This window comes from Grammomys surdaster, unplaced genomic scaffold (assembly GCF_004785775.1).
Source record: "Grammomys surdaster isolate TR1022 unplaced genomic scaffold, NIH_TR_1.0 227, whole genome shotgun sequence".
Lineage (NCBI taxonomy): Eukaryota > Metazoa > Chordata > Mammalia > Rodentia > Muridae > Grammomys > Grammomys surdaster.
This window is the reverse complement of record NW_021604672.1, coordinates 629966-654676: the sequence shown is the minus strand read 5'-3', so window position 1 is coordinate 654676 and position 24711 is coordinate 629966. Positions and strand designations below refer to the sequence as shown.

At 40.9% G+C, this 24711-nt stretch overlaps 1 protein-coding gene across 4 annotated transcripts in view; it reads right to left on the bottom strand.

Moving 5' to 3' along the window:
* Rasgrp3 (RAS guanyl releasing protein 3) overlaps positions 1 to 24711 on the bottom strand; it is a 94693-nt gene that overhangs the window by 44056 nt on the left and 25926 nt on the right. For 2 of the 4 annotated variants that reach the window (XM_028773425.1, XM_028773424.1), the window contains exon 1: positions 19805 to 20208. The exons of 1 other annotated variant lie outside the window; for it this stretch is intronic. The gene's annotated coding sequence lies outside the window, so the exon portion shown is untranslated. Of the gene's footprint in view, positions 1 to 19804; positions 20209 to 24711 lie in introns of those variants that run through there. One more of the 4 variants, XM_028773428.1, reaches the window with a different exon arrangement.

The following is a 24711-nucleotide window of genomic DNA, read 5'->3' as shown; positions in this document are numbered from 1 at the left end:
AGGAGGAGGAGGAGGAGGAGGAGGAGGAGGAGGAGGAGGAGGAGGAGGAAAACTTGGAAAAGAGATCATTTTTAATGCTTTTTGTGGTGGTCACTGTTCTGAGCACCTTATCGCCAACCTTCACCTCCCAAAAATCCACGCTGGAAGCCCTGTTCCCCCACCCCCACCCCCAGTACTCCAGCAGTAAAGAAAACATAGTTAAATATCCTTATTTATTCTAAAACACAATGAACTCTTGTGAGGTGAATTCTGAGCAATCCCTTGCCAGTTTCTCCCATTCTCCCCACTCATCCTCAATTCAGGGCCTCATGCTTTCTAGGCAACTGCCCCATCCTTGGGTCATAGACTGCCAAGGCCTTGGACTTTATTAAATAACTGATTTGGAGACGCAGTGTTTGTTTTCTGAGACAGGGTCTCAGTATGCACAAGCTAGCTTTAAACTTGCTGTGTAGACCAGGGTGTTCTAGAACTCATGATTCTCCTACTTCAGACTCTCAATTCTCCACCATGTCTAACACTAGCATGTATAACTCAGTCTTTGAATTTTTAAAAAAGCACAAAACAAGCCAGGAGCAGTGATACTATTTGGGAGGCTGGCTCAGGTTCAGGAGTTTGAGATTGACCTGGGCAGTGTAGCTAGTTCCAATCTCAAACACACCAAAATTGCCTAAATAAATGAAAATATTAAAAAGGGAGGGAAGCCTTTCCGAATTGGGCCCAGCATAATGGCTCCCACAAAGAAGGGTGACAAGAAGAAGGGTTGTTCTGCTATCAACGAGGTGGTGACCCAAAAATACATCATCAACACTATTAACTGCATCCATGAAGTAAGCTTCAAGAAGCGTGACCCTCCAGCACTCAAAGAAATCCACAAATTTGCCACAAAGGAGACGGGAACTCCTGATGAGCACACTGCTACCAGGCTCGATAAATGTGTCTGAGCCAAAAGAGTGAGGAATGTTCATATCCTGAGTACGTTTGTCTGGAAAACATAATGAGGATGAAGATTCACCAAAGAAGCTTGCCTGATACCACAGATGGTCAATGCAGATGAGAACGAGACTGCTGAATGCCAAACAAAGTTGCAGAACTGCAAACAAATAAAAGGGTAGTGGGTCCTAAAATTAGGAAGACAATCATGAGAGAGAAGGAAGATACCCTGTGCTGGATGGGAAACAGAAAGAGTAATGGAATGTATGTGATAGTTAAGCATACGAGAAAGTGATTGGGAAAGAGAGGGAACCAGGCACAGTGGGAGAGGGCACTTGGGAGAAAATGGAAACAAGGTGGATGCCATGATGAAACCCATCAGTTATATGCTAACCTAAATACCGAATCAAAAAGGAACAGGGGCTAGAGCGCTGTCTGCTCTTCCAGAGGACTTGGGTTCAATTCTCAGGATCTAGATGTTGAGTCACAACAAGCTCCAGCTCCAGGTCATCTGATGCTCTCTTTTGGTCTCCATGGACACCAGGCATGCATGTGGTGCACAAGAACATATTGTAGGCCATGCACTCAGGCACATAAACTAAAATTAAATTAAAACAATAATAACACAACAGGGACATGGAGTACTTAGTTATTACTAAGTATATGACCTCAGCTACTTTATCATTGACGGTGATAAGTATTCAAAGATTAAACTTTTCCCATCATTTTGATGCCAGTTTCATGTGTACAGATAAGAAACCCACGAAAGTCAGGTAGTGGTGGCGCATGCCTTTAATCCCAGCACTTGGGAGGCAGAGACAGGCAGATTTCTGAGTTTGTGGCCAGCCTGGTCTACAGAGTGAGTTCCAGGACAGCTAGGGCTATACAGAGAAACCCTGTCTCTAAAAAACAAACAAACAAACAAAACAAACAAACAAACAAAAAACAAAACAACCCCCCAAAAGAAATCTACCAAAAGTTATCATACAGATTATTTTCCTTCTCCAACAGTAACTGTACTATGGTAACATATAGTGAAAACATGTGTTCCTATTTAGAAACCTGTGTGTTTATTGTACTCTTTTATGAGATGGCAAAAATCTCAGTTTAAATTACTTCTGAATCAGGGATTTGGAGCTAGACTTTTTACTGGAACTGATTACAAGCCAAACATAAGAACCAAAAAAAGTGTCTTTCAAATTCTCTCTTCGTTTTTAGTTACATTTAGACAGTTTGAAGCATCCAACTGAAGGGCTCCCTTAACGACTCTGTTGTTCTCGTTTATTTCAGATGTTTTTCCTACCACAAGTCTGTCTGCCTTTCTTTCTCTCTTCTTTCTCTCTCTCCTTTTTACAGGAAAGGATTTCTCTGTCTTTTCTTTTTCTAAAAGAAAAAGGTCTCAAGAAGCTGTGACACTGCTTACGTCTGAAATCACAGCACTTCCCTATGGAAAAGAAAGCATAAGTTACTGGAATGTTCTGTGCTATCTATCATAGGTACCATTTAACTTCTGTAAAGTTCACTATTATCACCCAACAGGAAAGAAGTCACTGCACCTTCCTCACCAGAACAGAAGAGAGCATGACTCACAACATGATTCTAAAATGAAGTCCCGTTCCCAACTGCGTTTGCCAAGTAGTTTTCTGTAGTGTAGAATATGGTTGCCCATTAGAACACTATTATGAGTGCATTCACAACAAATGGGAGACCAGGGGCCTGTAGAGGGAAACCTGTCAACTTACTGCAAACTTTGGAATTCCTCAAGCATTTAGAGCAGTGGTTCTCAACCTTCCTAATGCTGCCACCCCTTAATACAGTCAGTTCTTCATATTGTGGTGAACCACCCCAACCCCCCACCCCCACACACACACCATAAGCTTATTTCATTGCTACTTCCAAACTGTAATTTTGCTACTGTTATAAATTGTAATATAAATATGCAATATGCAGGATATCTGATATATAATCCCCAAGGGACTTACTACCCGTAGGCTAAGAACTGCTGATTTACAGGTTTGTAGTGTGTGTTGATATAACTAGCTTCCAAAACTACACACTTTCTAGAGCCAGGAATCCAATGGTGTAATCTAGAGATGCAGAGGATAGAAGGAAAGGAAGCTAGATTTTCCATGAAATAACAAACAGAGGAGAGCGAGAAACGGGAAGGAGAAATAAATCAGACATTTAAAAGTCAGGTTGGAAGAGAAAAAATAACCACATAAAGATATTGGACGCACATGTCTGGGTAGGGGGTTCTTAAAAACCTACAGCCTTGTTCTCCGAGGGAAACAGATCCAATCAGCAATGTAAATCATACAAAACAGAGGAAGTTGGTTTCTCAGAGTGCCAACGTCTGTCTGGAAGTGTCTGGGGTTGGACAATTGTTGAAATGTGTGTATGTTACTGGCAGGCTAAAACATGCCATGGGGTGGATCAGAAGTTTTAAAAATAGCAAATGCCAATGTGGAAAGCATGGGGAGTATGAAAAAGAAGTTCATTTTTGGAGGAGCAGGGGCAGGGTTTCGGTGGACCTGGGGAAAGGGATGAATCTGGAGGAAGGGGTTGTCTTAGGGTTTTACTGCTGTGCACAGACACCATGACCAAGGCAACTCTTATAAAGGACAACATTTAATTTGGGCTGGCTTACGGTTTCAGAGGTTCAGTCCATTAACATCATAGCAGGAAACATGGCAGCATCCTGGCAGATACGGTGCTGGAGGAGCCAAGAGTTCTACATCTTGAACCAAAGGCAGCAGAAGGGGACTGTCTTCAACGGGCAGCCAGGATGAGACTAGAATTCCACATTGGGCAAAGCTTGAGCATAGGAGACCTCAAAACTCTCTCCACAGTGACAAACTTCTTCCAACAAGGCCATACCTCCTAAGAGTTCGATTCCCTATGGCCCAAACATTCAATAGCATGAGTCTATGGGGTTGGGAATGGGGTCTACCTCTACAGGGGTAGGCCTGTGGTAATGGTTGGACCTGGAGTATGTGGTAGATCTGAGGTAAGGGTTGGACTTGGGATAAGGGGCTATTTATGGAACAGTTTGTACGCCATGGAAAGGACCTTAGAGCTATGTAACACAATAGAGAACTGAGCAAAAATTTTACATGTGCACCACCCCCGGATGTGTTTTATCCTGGCAATAACATTCACACTTTTTAACAATGCTCCAACCCCTAGAAGCTTCCAGACAGATGTAGGCACTCTGTGAACTGCTTTCCTCTAAGTTTTGTGTGATTTATACTGACTGGCTCTGTTTCCCTAGAAGAACAAGACCAAACTTTTTGAGAGCCCCTGCCCAGAAGTGTGTCCTGTATTCATTGAGAAAGATTCATTTGGCTTCAATAGAGAGGAAAGACAAACAGGTGTCGGTCTCAGAGTCTGAGTAATCCAATGGCATAGGACAGGGGACAGAGTGTACACACACTTGAATAAATCCCCATTCATTAATTCCTCTTTTATGACCTTACCCACCAGTCTTCTGCTCATTTCCCAATCTCCTCTAACACTCTCTTACTACATGAGAGTCTCCATCTTTCTCGACCCAAGTTGATTATCAGATTCCAGGGAAAATGCTTGCCAGATACTAACATACCTAAAACCATGCCTGAGGGTAGATAACACAGAGAACTATCTTCATTAAAAGTCTTCTGAATGGAACTGCTAGTCACGATAAGGAGGCTGAAAAGTTCAAACAGTAACTGAAACTGAGCTGGTAGTAAATTTAGAATCAGAATGCAACGGCTTCTGCAGTAATCTGTGGGGATTTTACAAGTGTGTAGATTCCCACAAAGGCTGACCCTTGCCAGTTGAATCTCACCACATTATCTCATTTACGGCAGCTCCTTTTCAGTATTGGCTTCTAATTCATAGCCCAGGAAACAGAGCATGTACTCTAAGTTTAGTACCACATGCTTTTAATCCTAGCACTCCGGAGGCCGAAGCAGGTAGATCTCTGTAGGTTCATGGACAGCCTGGTCTACATACAGAGCTCCAGGATAGCCAGGGCTACACAGAGAAACCCTGTCTCAAAAAAAAAAAAAGAAAAGAAAAGAAAAGAAAAGAAAAGAAAGAAAGAAAGAAAGAAAGAAAGAAAGAAAGAAAGAAGAGAAAAGAAAGAGAGCATATGTATCATATGTATGAACATATGTATGTATTGATCTCATTACTTATATAATTTTTATCTAATTATCTTCTTACTAATCACACAGACATTCAGTATCCACCAGAATTTTAGCTAAAAAGACAATTCCTCATTACTAACTCCAACACTTTATGTTAAATTAAAAAAAGATAAACTAAAATGTTTAAATGTCTCATTAATTTGGTACTACACTCTTTCATTGTTCCAGAAAAAAAATACAGGGCTGGGGGATGGCTCCGTGAGTGGCATGGATGACTTGCCACACAAGTGTGAGGACCTGAGTTTGGATCCCCAGAACCCACACAAAGCCAGGGGTGATAACAAATGCCCCCACCCCACCCCGTTGTTTCTACAGTGAGATAAGAGTCAGAGACAGTAGGATCCAGGTAGCTAGCACAAAGACCATCTCGCCAGGGGTGTAGAGCTACACACAGGAGTTCCAAACAAGGGAGAAGGCAAAAAACTGACACTTGAGGTTGTGCTATGACCTGCAAATATGCACTATGGCATGTGCAGGCCTCAGTGATACACAAGAACAAACAGTATACACACACACACACACTCACACACACATGGAGGGGGGAAGAGGGAGAGGGGAGCGGAGAGAGAGAAAAAAAAACTACCATAAGAACATTCAATGACTAGGAAAAATACCAAAATATCTGGAACTGTCTCTACATATGAAAATTAAGAAATACTTGAAACCTGGAATGTACTGGTTGTATGCACTGAAAGAAATGTGTTGTCATTTTTGGTTTCTTTTTTTCTCTTCTCTTCTTTTTTTTTTTTTTAAACCTTCCTGCTTCAACCTCCTCTTGAGTGTTGGCAAATGCAGACATGTGCCACAATGCTCAGCAAGGTTGTTTTCTATGTTGATACCTTCTTTCCTAACATTTAATGCTTGGCTTGGTGAAGGCCACATCAATAAAATGTAAAGAAAAGCCAACCACCTACTTTTTTTTTAATCTAGGAAAATCTCTTCTGCCATCTGGACATTTCCAACCTTCTGTACCTTTGCTGTAACTCAAGACATATTCCATCAAGTTTTTAACTGAGGTCTATGTGGATAGTAAGAGCATTGTCCAACTGTCTGTGCATGACATCAACAACGTCTCTCTCAGTTGTGCTTGCAGGACCAAAACCACCACCCTGCTTGACATAATCACCCCAAACTCTGTCTCTAACCTGACAGAGGTGAGGTACAAGAACACAGTCCCTGTAGAGACATCACGGATACTGCTCACAGACTGTAGAGACATCATGGATACTGATTGCAAGCACCTTTCACCTGCAGACTTTCCCCCTTATCTGAGAAAACCTATTTACTGACAGGCAAATAATAAACCAAAAGTCTCAGTGTTTTCTCTGCAGTGAAGACCGTGTACACTAATCAATTCTGCCTCCCTCAGCTTATACAGATTACAATATGGAGGTCTTTTGGAACGATGCATCCCATAGCTGTATTTGTTGGTCCTGCTGGCATTTAAATTTTTCAAAGATTTTTAGCTATTTGTAAAATGATATACAAACTCAACCTCTACTTTAATATCCAGTGTTCTTTATCCTTGTAGGAAAATCAGGACTGTGTGGTCTATGTTTGCTAGCCTGCAAGTGACTCCCAGACTCCCTAAATCTTCACTCTCATCTGTTGTCCCCTGAGACTGAGACCAAACGTCACATATCATTCAGTGACGTCACATATCATTCAGTGACGTGCCTTTCCTCCTTTGGAAGTTTTAGGAAGGGAACCTGATGCCTGCTTGCTATTGACATTTCCTTTGCCAGACCCAACCTCAGACTTACTGGATGGGCCTCTGACATCACAGATTCAAAAGCTAAGGAGGACCTCTCAGGGTAAAGAGTTTAAGAATGGTCCTATGTGTAGATTAGATAAGGGGGAAGACAAGATCGATATTGTGCTTACTCAAGCTTCCCCTCCTGCTCACTAAAAAGGGAGGGTCAAACTACAAGACAAATGTCATCTTTCACCTGGGCACAAAGCAGATTTGGAGGCTTCTGCTTTGTCTGTTGAGAACCATCAGGCTAACAAGGTATTACTTAATTGCATTCATATTATCCTTAAATGTCTATATTACCTCAAGGTTTGCAATTCCCTCCTATTTCTGTAGTTTTTCTTTCATAATCTCAGACTGAAGAGAGAGTTTAGTGGATAAAGCAGTTGGCACACAAGCATAAAACTTAAAACGTGGAGCCCCAGCCCCCACATGGCAGCCCACTTGTAATCGAAGTGCTAGGGAGACAGAGACAAGAGATACCTGGAGTAAGATGTGTAGCTAGATTAGCTCCTGATTCTGTGGGAGACTCTTCCCTAGTAAATAAAATGGAGATCAGTGGAGGAAAACACCCAACATCAACCTCTGGCCTTTATGTATACATGAACACACCCATCTGCCCCTGTACATGCATGCGTCCACCACACACATGTGTATCTGCCAAGAAGTTCTCACTACTATAGTAGTCAGCAATAAATCACATGAGTCAATACTTCTTGACATTTCTCTTGGTATATTCTCGAAAGATTAAGATAAAACAATGTCCATTGACTTGAGCTACCTTTAAAAACTGTACCTCCTTGTGCTGAGAGGCAAACATCTTCAGCTCTGCATACTATATAGAGCAGTGTTGCACTCCATCAGCTTCCTCTTCCTGTTGCTCTTTCTGTGCTTGTTAACTACAACTAGGGATATCTGACTTCTCCATGCAGGCTCTAGGAAGTCACACTCCCCACTGGGGGCTTTTCAGGATAGTTTCCTGTGTCATTTATAGCACTTGAATAAAAGAGTCGCACTGTAATTGCTGACTGGAGAAACTGAGCTGGTATTTACTCATCTTTTGTTGCTGTTTATTACTCTAAGAAGAGAAACCAGAAAGGACAAAAGGTTTGTTTACTGTTCAGGACAGCTGCAGGATTGAACCCACCACCCGGTTTCATCTTCCTGTTCATTCAAGTTTTCTAACAGCATTTTAGGTTTACCCTGGAAACTAGACCTCTAATTCAGGAGACTGTGGTAATAGGAGACATAAGGTGCATTTCCACTTTCCAAGGGCACTTCTTACTTAAGATGTTAGCAACCTTATTCTAAAAAAAGATTCCTATAGACAAAATGATACTGATTGGCTCATGGTTAAGCAATGAGTATAGTGGTTGAAAGAAAAATACTCCTCTGTAGTAAGCTTTTAGAACCCAGATTTGCATGGAGGTAAGAGTGTCTCTGAGATACAAAATGTTAATTTTGAAGTAAAACACCTAGATATGGAAGTGTGGACTTCGTATCTTGATGTTGTCCATTTATCATTTAGGTAATGAAAGATGACTAGACTGTTTGCTATCAGTCATGGAATGTATGTTCACTGGTCTGATAGCAAAGAAATTTAGCCTTTTGATTTTGCAAAGGTTATCCTGACCTAGTTATGTCTCCTGATCAAAGAAAGTTTTAAATTCATCAATCTAAAGTGAAAGGGAGTGGAGTTAGTAAAGATCCACTGTCTCTAGCTAGTGGATTTGGAGAAGCTGAAGCCATCCTCACTGATCTGTCAGAATTTGGACTAACTTATCTACAAATTGCACTTTGCTGCGTTCCTGTCTCTAAATTCTACCCACATCAGGCAGGGACAGCTATCTTAAGAAGGATAGAGAGGAGTGTCCATCGAGATGGCCCAGAGAATAAACAAGTTTCCTACCAGCCTAGATACCTGAGTGTAACGCCTGGGACCTGCAGGGTAGAAGGAAAGAGCTTACTTTTACAAATTGCTCTCTGACTTCCACACATGTACTGTGTACACACACGCACACACACACACACACAATGTAATTTTTAAAACAAAGGCAAAGACAGAGCAAGTGAATTACTCAGGAGCAAATGCCTCTCCATTATTCCCAGTAATATTTTTAGGGCTTGAGTAGCTACAATCTTAATTTTGGGAAGATCTTTCTCTACCTTAGGAAATGTGCAGGAAAAGACCTGCCCTTATTAGACAGTTGGAAGACAGTTTCAGCGGACTCCTTCCCAATGAGATGAAATCCTGAGGAAAAGCTACACGTCAGAATGAGAGCAAACACTTCTTTGTGTGGCCTAAACACTGACTCTTCCATTGTCAACTTATTGAGCCAGAGGTGAAAGAGGAAGGCGTGGTACTGCTGCCTAACCCTGATCCTGTGCCCCTAGGCTTCCCTTGCCTCAGCCACAGCTACAGAGTCCCTAAATGCAGTGACTTCTCCCTAAAGAGTCCTCCGTCTTCAGTCCCACTCATCCTTGACTTACATTGTGAGGGTGGGGCGTGCAGAGCCCTTTAGAGATTTTGCAAAGATTTCAAGGGTTTTGTTTGGTTGTTTGGTTGGTTTTCTTAATAACTACCCAGAAAGAACCAGCTATGGCCTATATTGATCTTTCTGGAATCAGCAACCTTCCTTTAGAGAAAATAAGCACAGATAGGTCAAAACCTCTGTCTCTTTGAAAAGTACAGATTCTACATAATATCATAGTCTTATTAGTGATATGTCTGATAAGTTGCTTAAATAGCAAGGTATAAATTATATTTCTGCCTGCATTTTACCTTAGAAACAAAATGCCATTGGACTGATGTGCTAGGAAACAAACAACAGAAACTGTTGGTGACCTTCATGAGCAACATTTGAGGATTCCTTGTCCAATTCTTGTAATGTTTTGTTTGTTTGAACAGTTTCGTCATATAATCATGTGGGGTGGGGGCTCCTTTCACTATTTTAAACTCATTTCTTTTAAATTTCTAGTGGTTCGAGAGAGATCTGGTAAAAAAAAAAAAAGTCATGCACCTTTTAGAGTAGCCATTAAATTTTGTAGCTATTCATTATACCTAACACAGGCCTTAGTTTTTTTCTTTTGTCTGTCCATATGGTTCCTCTGTTCCCTCGAACTTTGGATGCCATTTCCTGCATGTTGGCCATGTTTTGTTAGTGGTTTTTTAAAAAATTCTATTAAACTTCTTTTTTTCAATCCAGTCCTGGTGATATACACTTTTAATCTCAGCACTCTGTAAGCAAAAGTAGGTAGATCTCTATGAGTTTGAGGCCAGCCTGGTGTACATAGTGAGTTCTAGGACAGCCAGGGCTATAGAGAGAGATTCTGTCTCAAGAAACCAATATATATACATAAATTATATACATATGTATGTACATGTACATATGAATATACAGACACACATGCACATGCATATACAATACATAATTTGGTTTATATATTATATATAGTATATATACATATTGGTTTATGAATATATATATACACACATATGTATTATTTTTATATGTGTGTCCATATATATTGGTATATATATATATATATACTCTTTTTTATTCAGTACACATGAGTGAGTGAGTGAGTGAGTGAGTGAGTGAGTGAGTGTTTGTGTGTGCACCACAGTGCATATGTGAAGCTCAGAGGGCAACTTGTGGGAGTCACTTACCGCCTTCCACCATGTGGGTCCCAGGAATTGAACTTAGGTCATCAGGGGTGGCAGCAAGTACCTTTACTTACTGAGCCAATAAAGTAAAGATTAATGATGGGAAGAGAAGTGTATAAGTAGAGATATAAACAACATTGAAAAATAAAATACCTTAAAGTTCTGTGAAGAAGACATGGGAATTCATTATGTCATGTTGTTTGCTTTTGTATATATTTAAATATCCCACAATGAAAACTTGAGATTTGTGGTTGTTTTTGTCTTCTCTTCAAGGCAAGGTCTTATAAAGTTGTCCAAGTTGGCCTTGAACTTCTAATCCTTCTACTTCAGTCTGCTAAAAAAAGTTTTGCTCTTTTGTAAGCTTCAAATAACCGTCAAATATATACCAATGCTTCAGAAAAGCCAACAGGAATCTTGACCATCTGGAAGAACCTCTCTTCAAGCCCTCTAACTCGTATCTTATGATTCAGCTCGACCAAGTGATGTGTGATTCTTGGAATAGACTTTTTCAAAATAGCCTCCTTTTCCTCTCAACAGTAACTATGTTTTGTTGTCGTTGCTTGCTTGCTTGTTTTTCCTCCAGCTCAAATGTCACCAACTCCAGGACCCCTCCCCTGCCTCAACCTGATAGAGTTATCTCCATTTCCTGGACTGCCATAATACTCTTCTTTACAAACATATTCATGCATTGCAATGTGCTTATTGCAATACTTTAAAATGCTTGCATGACTAACAAGGTGGTAATAGTCTATGGGGGGAAAAATCCATATAGTTATCCATGCTTGATGTTTAAAAACACCAAATGAATCATCTTGAATGAAAAAACATTTTAGATTTTTTAAAAATTCCTTTTGATGACTTCTGCATGAGGAGACCTATAAATTAGACTGTATTAATTAAGCCTTTAAACATTTTAGATTTATTTCTATATTTAGGGACTAACAGTCCAAACAACTTTCTAAATTCATGAATTTCTAAATTTATTTGTTTTCCATAAGGTTGGTATGAGATAATATACAAGATAAGTTATAAAATTTTTATGCATGTTGTATTTCATTAATTCTTACAGATGATAGATTGGTCCTCAATTCTTACATGTTCATCAATATCACCATCACTAGCTTAAGTCAAAGTTTTTGCAACTTCCAAATGTATGTATATCATGTATATCATATATATATATATATATATATATATATATATATATATATATATGACATCAAGAGGTATCTTACATTGATTCTGTTCCTGACACTACTTGGCTATTCTAGCTCTCTGTAATAATGGTCCCCAGAGACATTTATATGAATGAATATGACTGCCCCTCTCAGTGCCAATGTTATGTCATGTCTTATAAAATTTAAATACAGCACTCAACAAACCGTCACTTTTGGCGAATCTGCTAGGCCCATTGTCGTGACCATTCTTTCTAAGTGTCATCACCGGAGATAGAGTAATGATGTTTGACTGTTGACAGTGGCTGAGTTCTATAGGACCACCCTACAGGAGACACAGAGGGCCACAGCTGAATGAGTTCAGGGTAGGAACTAAAAAGAGACTCAGGGTGCAGTAATGAATCCACAGACCCTGAGAATGCTTTTCTGTCTGGTAAAAGTCTACTAATGGGAATGGCACATGTATTGGTCATGATGCAACATCAGTTGTGTGACAAGGCCACTACACTATGGATGTCCTTTCCATAGACAGCAACCGTTCTAAACTTAGGCAGAATAAGAGATGGCATCATTATGTTAAAAAGGGCTGGAGAGATGGCTCAGCGGTTAAGAGCACTGACTGCTCTTCCAGAGGTCCTGAGTTCAAATCCCAGCAACCACATGGTAGCTCACAACCATCAGTAATGAGATTGGATGCCCTCTTCTGGTGTGTCTGAAGACAGCTACAGTGTACTCATAAAAAAAAAAGAATCTCATCTTGCTGGCCTATCAAAACACAAGTTACTCAACTCTTCTGAAGTTTGTTTTCTTCTCTTAAAGTACACTGCTCACTACAATGCTATCTGCTTTGTGAATGAGGTGAAAGTAAACGTTATTTTCCCCCTCCCTACAGCAAGCACAGTTGAAATACTACAAAAGAAACACAGACAGAGGCAGAGACATCTCAAGATCAAGACTGGCTGGGGAGAGAAGTGGGCCACAGAGAAACCTGCACAACCACCATTCAGATTGGCCACTTGCCCATGCCACAGAAAAATAATGATCTCTAAAACAGCCTGTCAACTCATATGATTTTTGAGTGGCAGGCATTCCATGCATAAATGAAATACTTTCTACTTTGAGAAAGCAGAACTGAGACCTGAGCAAATTCCAGTGTTCATTCAAATTGAACTTGCAGTGTGAGTATCTCAGAACCAAATATGGATGTGCTTGGTTCTTCAATTTAAAACTACTTAAAATTCTTGAGTGCTTTGGAGCTCCAGGAGATTTGGGAAGGAGCATCCTTCATGGGTACAGTGAGAGTTTCTATAGTTGCCTGGGAAAGAAGATACTTCTCCCAAGGTCTTTGATTCCAAGACTTAAGTGTTCTGCAACAGGGACCAGCATGTGCAGACTTGAAGGCACAACTCTCTCATGCGCCTTCCAAGGTTAACTCACACAGAAGACACCAAGGAACCCTGCTGTAAAGCAGTTTGGATGGTTGAATGGAAAGAAAATGTCCTAAAAACAGAGGAGAGACTGAGCTGGTTTGTAAACTTGGAGGCTGACTGCCGTAGATTGATGACTGTGCCTAATTCCATTTCTAGCTCATCAATTTCCCTTTGGGCCAATTGCGTAAGTCTCTGCCACATTACAAACGCTCCAGACAGGGAAAGTGCAATTAAAATCATTTATACATTCTCTAATGCAGTTACTTGTCTGTGGGGTTGAAAAAAAATTAAGCAACAGGAAAGCAATAACTAAAACAAAGCTCTGGGAATAGATATAAATTTCCCATGTTATTTTTCTTCCATGGGGGTTCTCTGCCAGGTTGTACCAGGAACATGTTCTTAATTAAAACTCGGATTGTGTTTAGAATCCTAAAGCAAATCAATGTCATAATAATATAATATGGCACCTTATGGAGTGGTGATGGTTCAGCTGATTAAGGAAAAAGATGGAACAACATTTAAGAAATAAAGAAGCCTTCAGAAAATAAAAGTGCCAATCCTATTAAACAGAAGCTTAAAAGATCTTAGTGTAGGTGCAGCTACCTGAATCATGTCACAAACTAGACTTGAATAAGATCCTTCTATTACAGCAGGGCCATCAAGATTTACGTTTCTTTGGACTCCCCTGACAAACATGAAATCCATAATGGTAGAACTATAATCAACCATTTCGCTGTCTCTCCTTCTTTTAAAAATGTTCTCTTTATGCTCTTGGAAGGTGCAGAACATTCTGATTATTACAATAGCCAGTAAGGGGGAAAATACCTTTCGGATCAGTTCATGAGTCAGTTCAAGACTTTTTTTAAATTCAAAGAAAGTAGCCTTAACTTGTCATACTACAAAGGTTATTATAATTTTTTTTATTGCTAAACACCATGCATTTATATTTTCCCTGGCTATTACTATGTATAGCTGCACTTACAACCACTAGATATCACATACAGCTGTTTTTATGATCTTACAAACATACAGATAGTGGTGTTAGCCAGTGAACAATAAACATATTGGAAAACTGACCAACAGTAGAGAGTTTCAATTAGTCTAGTAAGCTAAGACTCTTCACACTGAGCAAATAACTACACAGACGAAAGTAGCAGGCATTTCGGAGTGCCCTCTTGCTCCCTGGATGTTCAAGTATTGCAACAAACAGAACTCCTAAGAATCACCAATGCTTTTGTTAGGCAAGGAGAATATATGCAAGAGAAGAGGCTGAATTCTTTTAAACTTAATCAATTAACTATAGTATTAACTTGTTACATCTCAGGAATAGGCCTCTAAAAGCTGATGTTACAGCATGCCATCATGGCTGAGACTCCAACCTAACCACACCAAAGACGAAAATGATGACTAAATTCCACTACAAATATTATCCAAAGCCAATATTTTTGTGTCTGTGACTAAGATGGACTTATTCCTCAAGTCAACCGCTCATAAAATTTATTTAATACCACTAACATCCCCATCAGCCAGCATACCACAGACTAGTTGTAAACCAATGCCTAACAGAAGATAATGACAAGTTACAACCTTTTTCATTACAAAAGGCAATAAAAAATGTGCAATTTGATGATGTAATTGAACCCTGTCTACCCCTGGATGACAGCATAAACAGAGAAATTCCTGGGATTCTGGGCTAATAAATTATTTACACTGTGTAGAATTTTGCCACGTACTTCCTCCATGACTGTGGACAAGTTACCTACGTTTTGTCATTCTCAGTCTCCTCTCTGTAAACAATGGTAATGATGCCCATGTCCCTACATGAAATTGTGGCAGTGTGAGAGAGTGCCTATTGCCAGTGAATTCTCATGTAAAAAGGCATTCTGGTTTTTCAATCCCAAAGAAGAATTCAAGGACTAAAGCACAGTGACTTTACATACCACAGACTCTGAAAGGACAAAGACCACCTGAAAGAATAGAACACCCAAGATTTTCGGTCTCATAAAATAATGAGAATATGATAACTCAATGGCTAACTCCTATAGTAAATGAGCAACTGGTACAAAGGAGAAAGAAAGGACCATGGGGCTAACTTTTGGAGAACAGGTGTCTGTAAAGCATGCAATCTGCTAAGATAGGTAAAACATGCTCTGCATTGTAGAATTTCATTCCCTATTATAAGACATTCAAGAAATCAAGCAAGCATTTGATCTTGCTACATATCAGCTCTACAGTATGGCTTAAGAATGATGTCAAAATTCCGAGTCCACTCTTTGTGTCTCTGCCTAGCATTTACTAAACTATGCCATTTCCTTGGGGGGGGGGAAGCAATTTCCATCAAAGATCAGAGACTTCATATCCTCAAGGTTTTATGTCTATGAAATACAACCAATCAAGAATTTACAGTATTCTTTTCAAAGTAGTGGTATCTGTATTGAACACCTACAATCCTTTTGCCCTTTTCATTATTCCTTAAAGAATATAGAATAACAATCTTAAGTCACATCTCCAAATGAGACACAGGTGATTTAAGTCACACAGAAAGATCAACATAAGTTATATGAAAACACTATGTCACAGAACAGGGAGGATCTGAACATCATGATCATGCATAGTGTTCATAGAGTCCTGGAACTTATCACCTAAGGACATAAGGAACAAGTCTAATTCTCACTGGAGGTAATTCTCAAGTGTTCTGGTTTAGAAGACTATAATGACAACGACTATTGATTTGGGATTACTTTTGAGGGGATTAGGTGAGTAAAATTAAAGATCAAATTTTGCTTTTTCTTTCTATCAATAGATTGATCTTCAAAATATGTAATCTAGTCATGATGACTTTGGAAAAAAACATTTATAATTTTCTCAAGGCATCCATGAATAGGTTGATCTCCAAAATATGTAATCTGGTCATGATGACTTTGAAAAAAAATTTATAATTTTCTCAAGGCATCCATATAATACTTATTTACTCATTTTTCTCTGATAGCCTGAAGATTTTCCCATTCCCTGCTCCTTACACATAACACACAGCCTTTTGCTCACTACAATTTTGATATTTAGCCAAATGAAGGAATGTAGAGAGGCAGATACAATTTATAAAAAGGTTCAAGAAGTAGCTTTCTGTGAAGGCTCTACCTGATCGATGACCCAGAAAAACCACAGGTTCACAACTGGCAAGTGAGATAGGCAGTGTCTAGGTGCGTAGCCAACCATAAAATGAAAAGACTCATAGCAAGACAACATGTGCAACAGCCATCAGATCTCTCCTACCTCACTCCCAGCCAGCCCCCTGCCATGGAACCCTTTCTATGCTGAACTACACAGACATAAGTATGATCACACATGCACAGGTGTGAAGTTTATGGCACATTTGCCATACCAAATGGTGGACAGAGGTGTATGCATTTATATAGAATATGCATGAAAAACCTGTCTGCTGTTGAGTCAGTCCTTGGCTCGTGGTACAACAATTTTTTTTTCAACTGTATGATGGTGTGATATCTGTATTAGTGGTATCTATATTGGACAATTTCATGGGTGATACTTTGGGAGTATCAGAGTGAAGGATTGTGCTATTTCAATGAATAAGCAAATAAACAACCTGCTTGAACAACCAGGCTTCTAAGTGGAACCATAGAAACAGGTCGAAAAATAGTTGCTCCAATACTAAGACAGGTATTCAGTGCACAGCATGGGTAGAGTGACCAAAAAAAAGGGGTTACAGAAGAAAAATGATGGAAAAGCCACAAAAGACAGCAGTGCTGTGCATTCCAGATAAATAACATGCTCCTAGTGCTGGATTTACCAACACAAAAGTCTTCATTGTGAACTGTTTCTCAAAGAGGAAAAAGTACACTGTCAGTCAGTGCTCCTATGGAGTCTGGATTGGGACTGTCACAGGGAAAACTAGCCCTTCCTTTTGTTGAGAGTTTAGAAGGCCGTTGCACACACATATTGTGTATCTAATTGTATTGGGACAGAAACACTCACACTTTCATTTCCTGGGATCTCTAAATGGTGGAATTTACACACAAATTCCACCTTTTAAAAAAATGTATATGGTTAAGAGTCTGATCCTTATGTCATTTCCGTTATACCTAAACATCTTCTGAGGCTTAACTTCTTCAATATACAAAACACATACATGACTCTTAAGTTGCAATGGGGTTTTATTGCAATAAACCTATCTTAAATTGAAACTAGCATCAGTTGAAAATGCATTCCACAGGTAAGTATTGAAAACAACACAACTTAGGAACAAGTTACTCTGTAAGGTGCCAGTTGTTTGTCCTTCTAGTCATCTGGCTAAATGAGAGGTGAAGCTCACACCTAGGGTAATAACCCAGTGTGTCAAGAACGGAAGGTCCAGTAAAAAGCTAGATTGGGCAAAGATCCAAGATCAAGATTCAAAGCACAGTTTCCACTAAATTCCTGTCACGTTCACAGCTGTTGAATTGAGGTATCATGAGCAAAGGACTGGCTAGACAGCACGTAGCATTACCATGCATATTCTATCAAAATATATACACCTGTGCACGTCATTTGGTATTGGAACTGCATAGTAAGCATGTGCTATGCTTATTAGTGTTTGTTGATGATCTCCTGTATCAGCAACAGAAGCCTTCGGTATTTTTTTTTCTGTTTCTGTTTCTACTACAGTAGGAAAATGTACTACAATTTCCTCATCTCCAAAATTCATGTGACAGACTCAACATTGTATAATTTATATCCAGATCTGAAAAAAATTGACATTATGGTATATATTAGTTGCATGTAAAATTAATATTTTCTAAATTATTTGTACTTTAAAAAGTTGGGTTTATCACTGCCTTGTTCAAAATCTGTGGGCATTCAAAACCTCAGCAGTTGGACATGCTTGGTGGATAGGAAGTGTATACCCTGAGCCTCGTGAGTGCCCAGAAAGTGCTGGAACACTGGTTACCACTTTATCCCTATATATTATCATACATTTGTTGTCTCACAGAGAACAGTCCTTAGTTTAGACTTCAATAGACATTGCGTTTTATTATGGGATGGTCTATCATTCTGGAGACATAATTTCACTGGAGAGGTTTGTTTGTTTGTTTGTCTGTTTCCTGATTGTTAACCTGTGGGAAACGTGAACGCTAGTAAACATGAGCTCTCAAGAGCGGCCTAGGCAACAGCAGCCTTCTGAACTGAGACAAGGAAGTTACAGGCTAGACAAGGAAGTCACAGGAAAGATACTGGCTGGCTCCGGGACCTCACAAAACGGCATCAAGAGGAACAAAGAATTAGAGTAATTCTTTTTCTCCTTGGACACTCCAGGTTTGGCAGATTCTTCCACATCGTAAGGAAAAGAATGTGAAGAACATCTGTTGCCACACTAGCCTTTTCTTGTCACCCCACCTCCACCCCTCTCCATAGAGCACCCAAAGCTGTCTCCTTAGGGATCCTGGCTGATGAGACGTTATAGGTCCGCTGTGCCTCAGAGACGTGTCACAGACCCCCCCACCCCCCGCATCATTTTCATTCCCTCTTCATATACAAGCGGGGGAGGGGAGGGTGAAGAAGACTCGGTATGCCCTCAAGCAAAGGTTGCAACCATATCGAATGATTTGAGCCCTAAGAACAATCTGTCAATCATTCTGGGGAAACCAGACTCAAGAGTATCCTAGGTTCACCTGAAGCAAAACACCATCTCATGGGACTCCACATGAATACAGCCCCTCTCTGGTCCCTCAGGACTGTCCACGCTCGCTCTCCAGAAGAGGAACCTGCCAGATCATTGTTCTGTGACTCTGATCCAGAGTTCTGCTGCCCTTAGAAGCAGCATGATCAATCAGGCTTCTGCCTCCACTTGGGTTAAAGGCTCCTGAACCACAGCTCAGTCCCTCCATCCTTCCTACTTGGTTGATCTCTCCAGAGCACGCTCTGTCACAGAACACTTTTATAATCCACCTTATAAATAAGGAGGGGGGGACCCAGAGCACCACAGAGCCACTAAAATGAGGTGGAGATAAGACAACTGTATGTGTTACCTTTAAGGCCACGAGAGTATGTGAGTTTACAGAAGAAAAGCATAAAGTTAAGCATTCAATGAACCAGAAAGCAACACATAAAACCTGATGCAAAGTCTGATCTAAGTGTCAATTTAAAAGTACATTTTACAGACTCTTACACGCTGTTACATAAACCTTTTTTTTTTCTTTCTTTCAGAATTGACTAGGAATGGTCAAGTCAGCCATAGTTTTAATTCACCAGATATTTTAAACAACTCTGTTTTCAAGTTTCAATGGTAAAATATTAATAAAATTCCAGCCATCAGCTCCTAGCCACCAGCTCACTACTTTGTGATTTAAATCCTGGCTACGAACCTAAATATAAATCCTGGATACCTAGAAATCAACTTCTTTGCTAGACAGGAATCCAGTCTTTCATTCTTAAAGTTAGGAGACACTGTGGCTAAAAAGAACACATTTCTTAAAAGTTAGTAAAAACACAAACTAACAAGTACAAATAAATGACCATCTACAGTGTCACAGGTTACCAAAATCAACATGAAATAAAAAGTTGGTGACTTGTAATACACACACATACACACACATACACACATACACACACACACACACACACACACACACACACACACACACCACAAGTCTCTGGTTACTTACTGGGGTAATTTTGTCTTCCTCACAGCAGCGCTTGGCCTGTCTAGCTGCCAAGTGTGGAGTATGCCAGTAGCAGCTGTTTCCTTCCAGCCAGGCTGTGTGTCTTAACCAGTCATATGCACCTCCTGATAAACACCGCGCGGTGCCAGGAGGTCAGAAACTGAAGATCATTATTCTCCGCATTGGCAAACCTTCTCCTAAGCTGTGGGTTGGCTCAGCCACTTGATTAGCATGCAGGGCAGTGCATTCCACCGTTTGTTTTTCTTTTGGAGACAAATGGCCCAAGAGCTGATAAGTCACACCGGAGGCCAGGTCACTGCAAACAGAAAGCTAACCGCGTTTCCCCCCCACCCCCTTGGGGGAGTGGGGGTGGGGAGGCTGAAAATCACCACTCTCCTGTCTCACTTAAGTTCTCTCTAGGGTGTCTAGTCAGCAAGAAAACGGAACCAGGAGTTCAGCCAGCAGGTGGAAGTTGCTTTGTAGGCCAGGTGCCCGTAGAGCACATCAATCTGCTTGGTTTCATTTTCTCAGAACTCCTGGCTTCTGTATGTGTGGTTCTCTACTCAACTATGGGGACTGTCCAAAGGAAGGCAAACTTTAGCCTTCTAAGAATGTTTAGTCGTGTCCCCTCCCCCACCTGGCATACCCCTCCAAGGCCAGGGCTGCTGCTGCAGCCAGAGACAGCCAGTGGCGAGTATCTAAGGGGTGAACGAAGATCTCATGCAGTTTTGTCCAAAGAGCCAGAGGAAATGATTTCATGTGGCTTCAGAGCTCACTTCCACATAGTTGCCTGCAGTGTCAACATTCTGGGGAACCACAAGGCAGTTGAGATTGGCAGCCTGGGTGGCTGGGGAGAGAGATGATCACCTTACAGACAGGCTGCTGACCACCCTGGGTTCTGGGAAGTTGGAGCAGGTGCAGTTCTCTGTGCCGCTCACAATGGAGGCAGGCTGCCCTGCCCATGGTGTTGGACTCATCCTCCCCACTGAGTTGACTTTCTCTTCTCACCCTTGCCATCTTTCGTTCCTGAGAAAATTCTTGGAGTATGTGGTGGCTTTAGATGTCTGACCTTGAGTCTCTGACTTCTCGGAATATCTGGAATACCCAGGCGATGCTTCCTAAACTCTGTTGGAACTCACCCCTCAAGGAAGAGTGGAAATATGGCTGAGAGCCAGCTTATTTGGGAAAGAATCAGGGAAGAGTGACTGGAGTCCCCCAGGGAATTTCTGAGTCGCAATTAGTCTGCTACACTGGCAGCCTTGATTTTTAACAAGTGTAACACTCTTAGTATAGGAGCATGCATGGCCAATCTTCCAAACTTGGGTTCATCTTATAATTATTTCTAGTGAAAATTAAACCAGAAATCTTCCCCAAGAGGGGGAAGAGAATAGACTTCTCAGGTCTAAATTTTTAGTTAGTTGTGAAAGCTTAGTGTGTACATGAAAAACACTGGAAATATCAAGACCTATCAGTGAGAGTTTAAAGTCAGCAATAGAAATGAACTCCAGACCCGGGGATGCAGTGCCCTGAGATGGGTCACCCCCGAAGACTTCACTCCTGTGTGGATGACTCAGTCTCCATTCACAAGCAGAAAAGGAAGCCTGCTAATCACTTGAAGTACTCTTCTGGCTTATTTATACTCCATGTTTACAGTAACAGAAACTTCTGGACTCAATGACACATATCAGTCACTTCATCTGCAGCAGACTAGGTCAATTATTCTGATAATCTATTATGCACTACATGGTCAAAGAAAGAGAGACTTCTCAAAACTATTCAGTGACTAACTAACCAAACAATATAGAGATTCTTTAACAATGCTATTTACAGCCAAGGACAGACCCTAGTGGTACTTATGACACAAAATGTCAACATGGAGAACAAGGCATTGGCCCTTTTTACTCTGAGTCTTGTTAGGTGACTGCTGGTTCTACAATGATGTCATCTTCCAACCTTGCAGGGGAAAGAGTACTTTTCTAGCCAATTTGACTATAGGTGTCCACCATTTCCTTCAACTCCAATGGTCTTGCCTCTTCCTGGCTCCCCTCCCATCTGTCCTGATTCTCCCTGTCCAACGCACCTGTCCTAGAACCTCACACCTGTCTCCCGCTCAGCACACCTGTCTCTGGCTCAGCACACCTGTCTCTGGCTCAGCACACCTGTTTCTGGCTCAGCACACCTGCCTCCCACCCAGCACACCTGTCTCTGGCTCAGCACACCTGTTTCTGGCTCAGCACACCTGTCTCTGGCTCAGCACACCTGTCTCCCACTCAGCACACCTGTCTCTGGCTCAGCACACCTGTCTCCCACTCAGCACACCTGTCTCTGGCTCAGCACACCTGTTTCTGGCTCAGCACACCTGCCTCCCACCCAGCACACCTGTCTTCTCATCTAGCGGGGTTCACTTGCGTGGCTCCTGTGTCTTAACCACAATCTCTCTGATTTGTTGCTCTTACTATCACAGCTCAGTCTTTCTCCACAATTAAGTTTCTGGAGAAATACTTGTCTTCCTGTCTCAAATCTCCTTAAAGGTGCAGTCTGCTTGAGGGCTGGCTTCTCCTGTCTCACAGATGCTGCTTACTCCATGTGGCTGTACAACATTTTTTTGCTTCTATTTTACTTAACTTTTGTCTACATTTGACCAACTGACTATGTGGTACCAAAAATGTCCTGTGGCTTCCACGACATCTTACTGCAACTTCCTTCAGACTTCTACATGGACTTCCTTTCTACCTACCCCTAAGTATAAAAACCTTCTCTCTCCCATTCCTGTTTCTAACATGTTTTGTACATGCTGACTGACTTTCCTCTAAAATCCATATTTATGACCTCAATGTCTCTTATATTTTACCTGTAATTGCAGTCTTTTAGGGGCCATGGTAGTGTCTTAGGCATTTTTTGGTGTCCAGAAATTACTAGAACCTTGACAGGAACTGTTTGCCACAATATCCCTTTTTCTCATTCTCTCTCTCTCTCCTTCTTTCTCTTTCTATCTCTCTTTTCTCTCTCTCTCTCTCTCTCTCTCTCTCTCTCTCTCTCTCTCTCTCTGCTGATTTCAGACATAAACCTGAAGAAAATTATTGCTTTCATAACCTTAAATTATTTTAATCATGATTAAATCCTTTAATCATCATGAAAATATTTCAACCATGTTTATAAAACCCTAAGCCATAATGAAAATTTTAAATACTTAAGTGGTAAATAAGTTTTTTTGTGTATAAACGATCACTCCACCATAACCAACATAAAATCACAAATGTCTAAATGAGATAAAAGAAGAGAAGCATACAAATAAGTGATGGATACCTTTAATATACAAGCAGTATTGAGAAGCAGAAGCTGGGCAGAGGATAACAATCAATATTTCACAAAAGAAGCTGAAATGATGAATATGCATGTGAAAAAATTCATCTTCCTTACAAAGGACAAATTAAATAAAAATAAGATATCATTTGACAAACTTGACAAAAATTAAAAAAAAATAATTTCCAATGTTAGAAGGGATTTTAGAAAACAGAAACTTCTCTAGTATTCTGTCAAGAATATATAGATAAGCCCAGTGGGGTGGCACACTCCTTTAATCCCAGCAGTCAGGAGGCGGAGTTGAAGGTGGAGCTGGAGGCAGAATTGGAGGCAGAGGCAGCTATGTGAGTTCAAGGCCCATGTCAGTATAATCTACTGAGCAAGTTCCAGGACAGCCAGGGCTACACAGAGAAACACAGTCTAGAGAGAGGCATAAGGAGGAGGAGCAAGGGGGAGGGGAAGAGGGAGAGGGAGGGAAGGATGTAGCCGGTACACCATGTGAGGAAGCTAATTTTGTAACTTGAGGCAAATACTCTTTAAAATGTGATTTTCCTTTCACTCATCAGTTCCTGTTCTAAAATTATATTTCAAGGGAAGACTATGGATTGCATAACTCTGTTCTCCTTCCTAACCTCGGAGTGCTCAACAGGGCTGCACCAGTGACAGTCCTTTCACAGGACACAGTGCTATGCAGCTGTTGCAGAAGAATGATGTTCAAGTTTATTATTTACCTGGGAAATACCTGGTATTGGGCAACAGTTTCTTCAGAATTATTTCATTTTCCAAGAAGATGTATGTGAACATAGGAAAAATCTCAAAACAAATATCGAAAATTTTAAGACAGTTTGTTTGATTGTCTCAGAGAGTTAAGTACACTTATCCCTTGGCCCTTTTCTGTTGTTGTTTATACACAATATTTTAAAAATCTCATGGAAAACTGGGGCTAAGGATGTGGCTCAGTTGGTAGAGTGTTTGCCTGAACTGGATTACGCCTTTAATCCCAGCACTTGGAAGGTTGAAGCAGGAGAAACCGAAGTTCAAGGCTATCTTCTACTACATGAGGAGTTCAAGGCTAATCTGGGATACATGGGATCTGTCTCAAAAAAAAAAAATCAAATGAGAGAGAGAGAGAGAGAGAGAGAGAGAGAGAGAGAGAGAGAAGTACAAGAGATGGGAAGTGATCTAGAAGATACTAAGCAGAATATTTGACAGGAAATTGCTAGAAGCGATGGAAGCAGCAAGTTGTGTGGGCATGGGAAGAGGAGAGAGAACAGATATCTGGCCTGAGCACCCCAGATTCCACTTCTGAGGCTCCCTCTAGCACTTTGTGCCAACACTAGGCACTCCTTTGTGTAGAGATTCCCAAATGTCCCATCGCAGATCTGGGAACAGAAGGCACCATCTCCCTGGCCACTACCTGACTTGTGCCAAACTTCCCTACAGGCTGTTCTGACTTGATAACACACCACCTGCTTTTGGCTTGAGGCACGGACACCAACATGTATGTGCCTTAAACCCACCCCCATCTCCCTTTCCTTGCAGGGATTTTGGATTCAGCGTTGCTTCTCTCTCTCTCTCTCTCTCTCTCTCTCTCTCTCTCTCTCTCT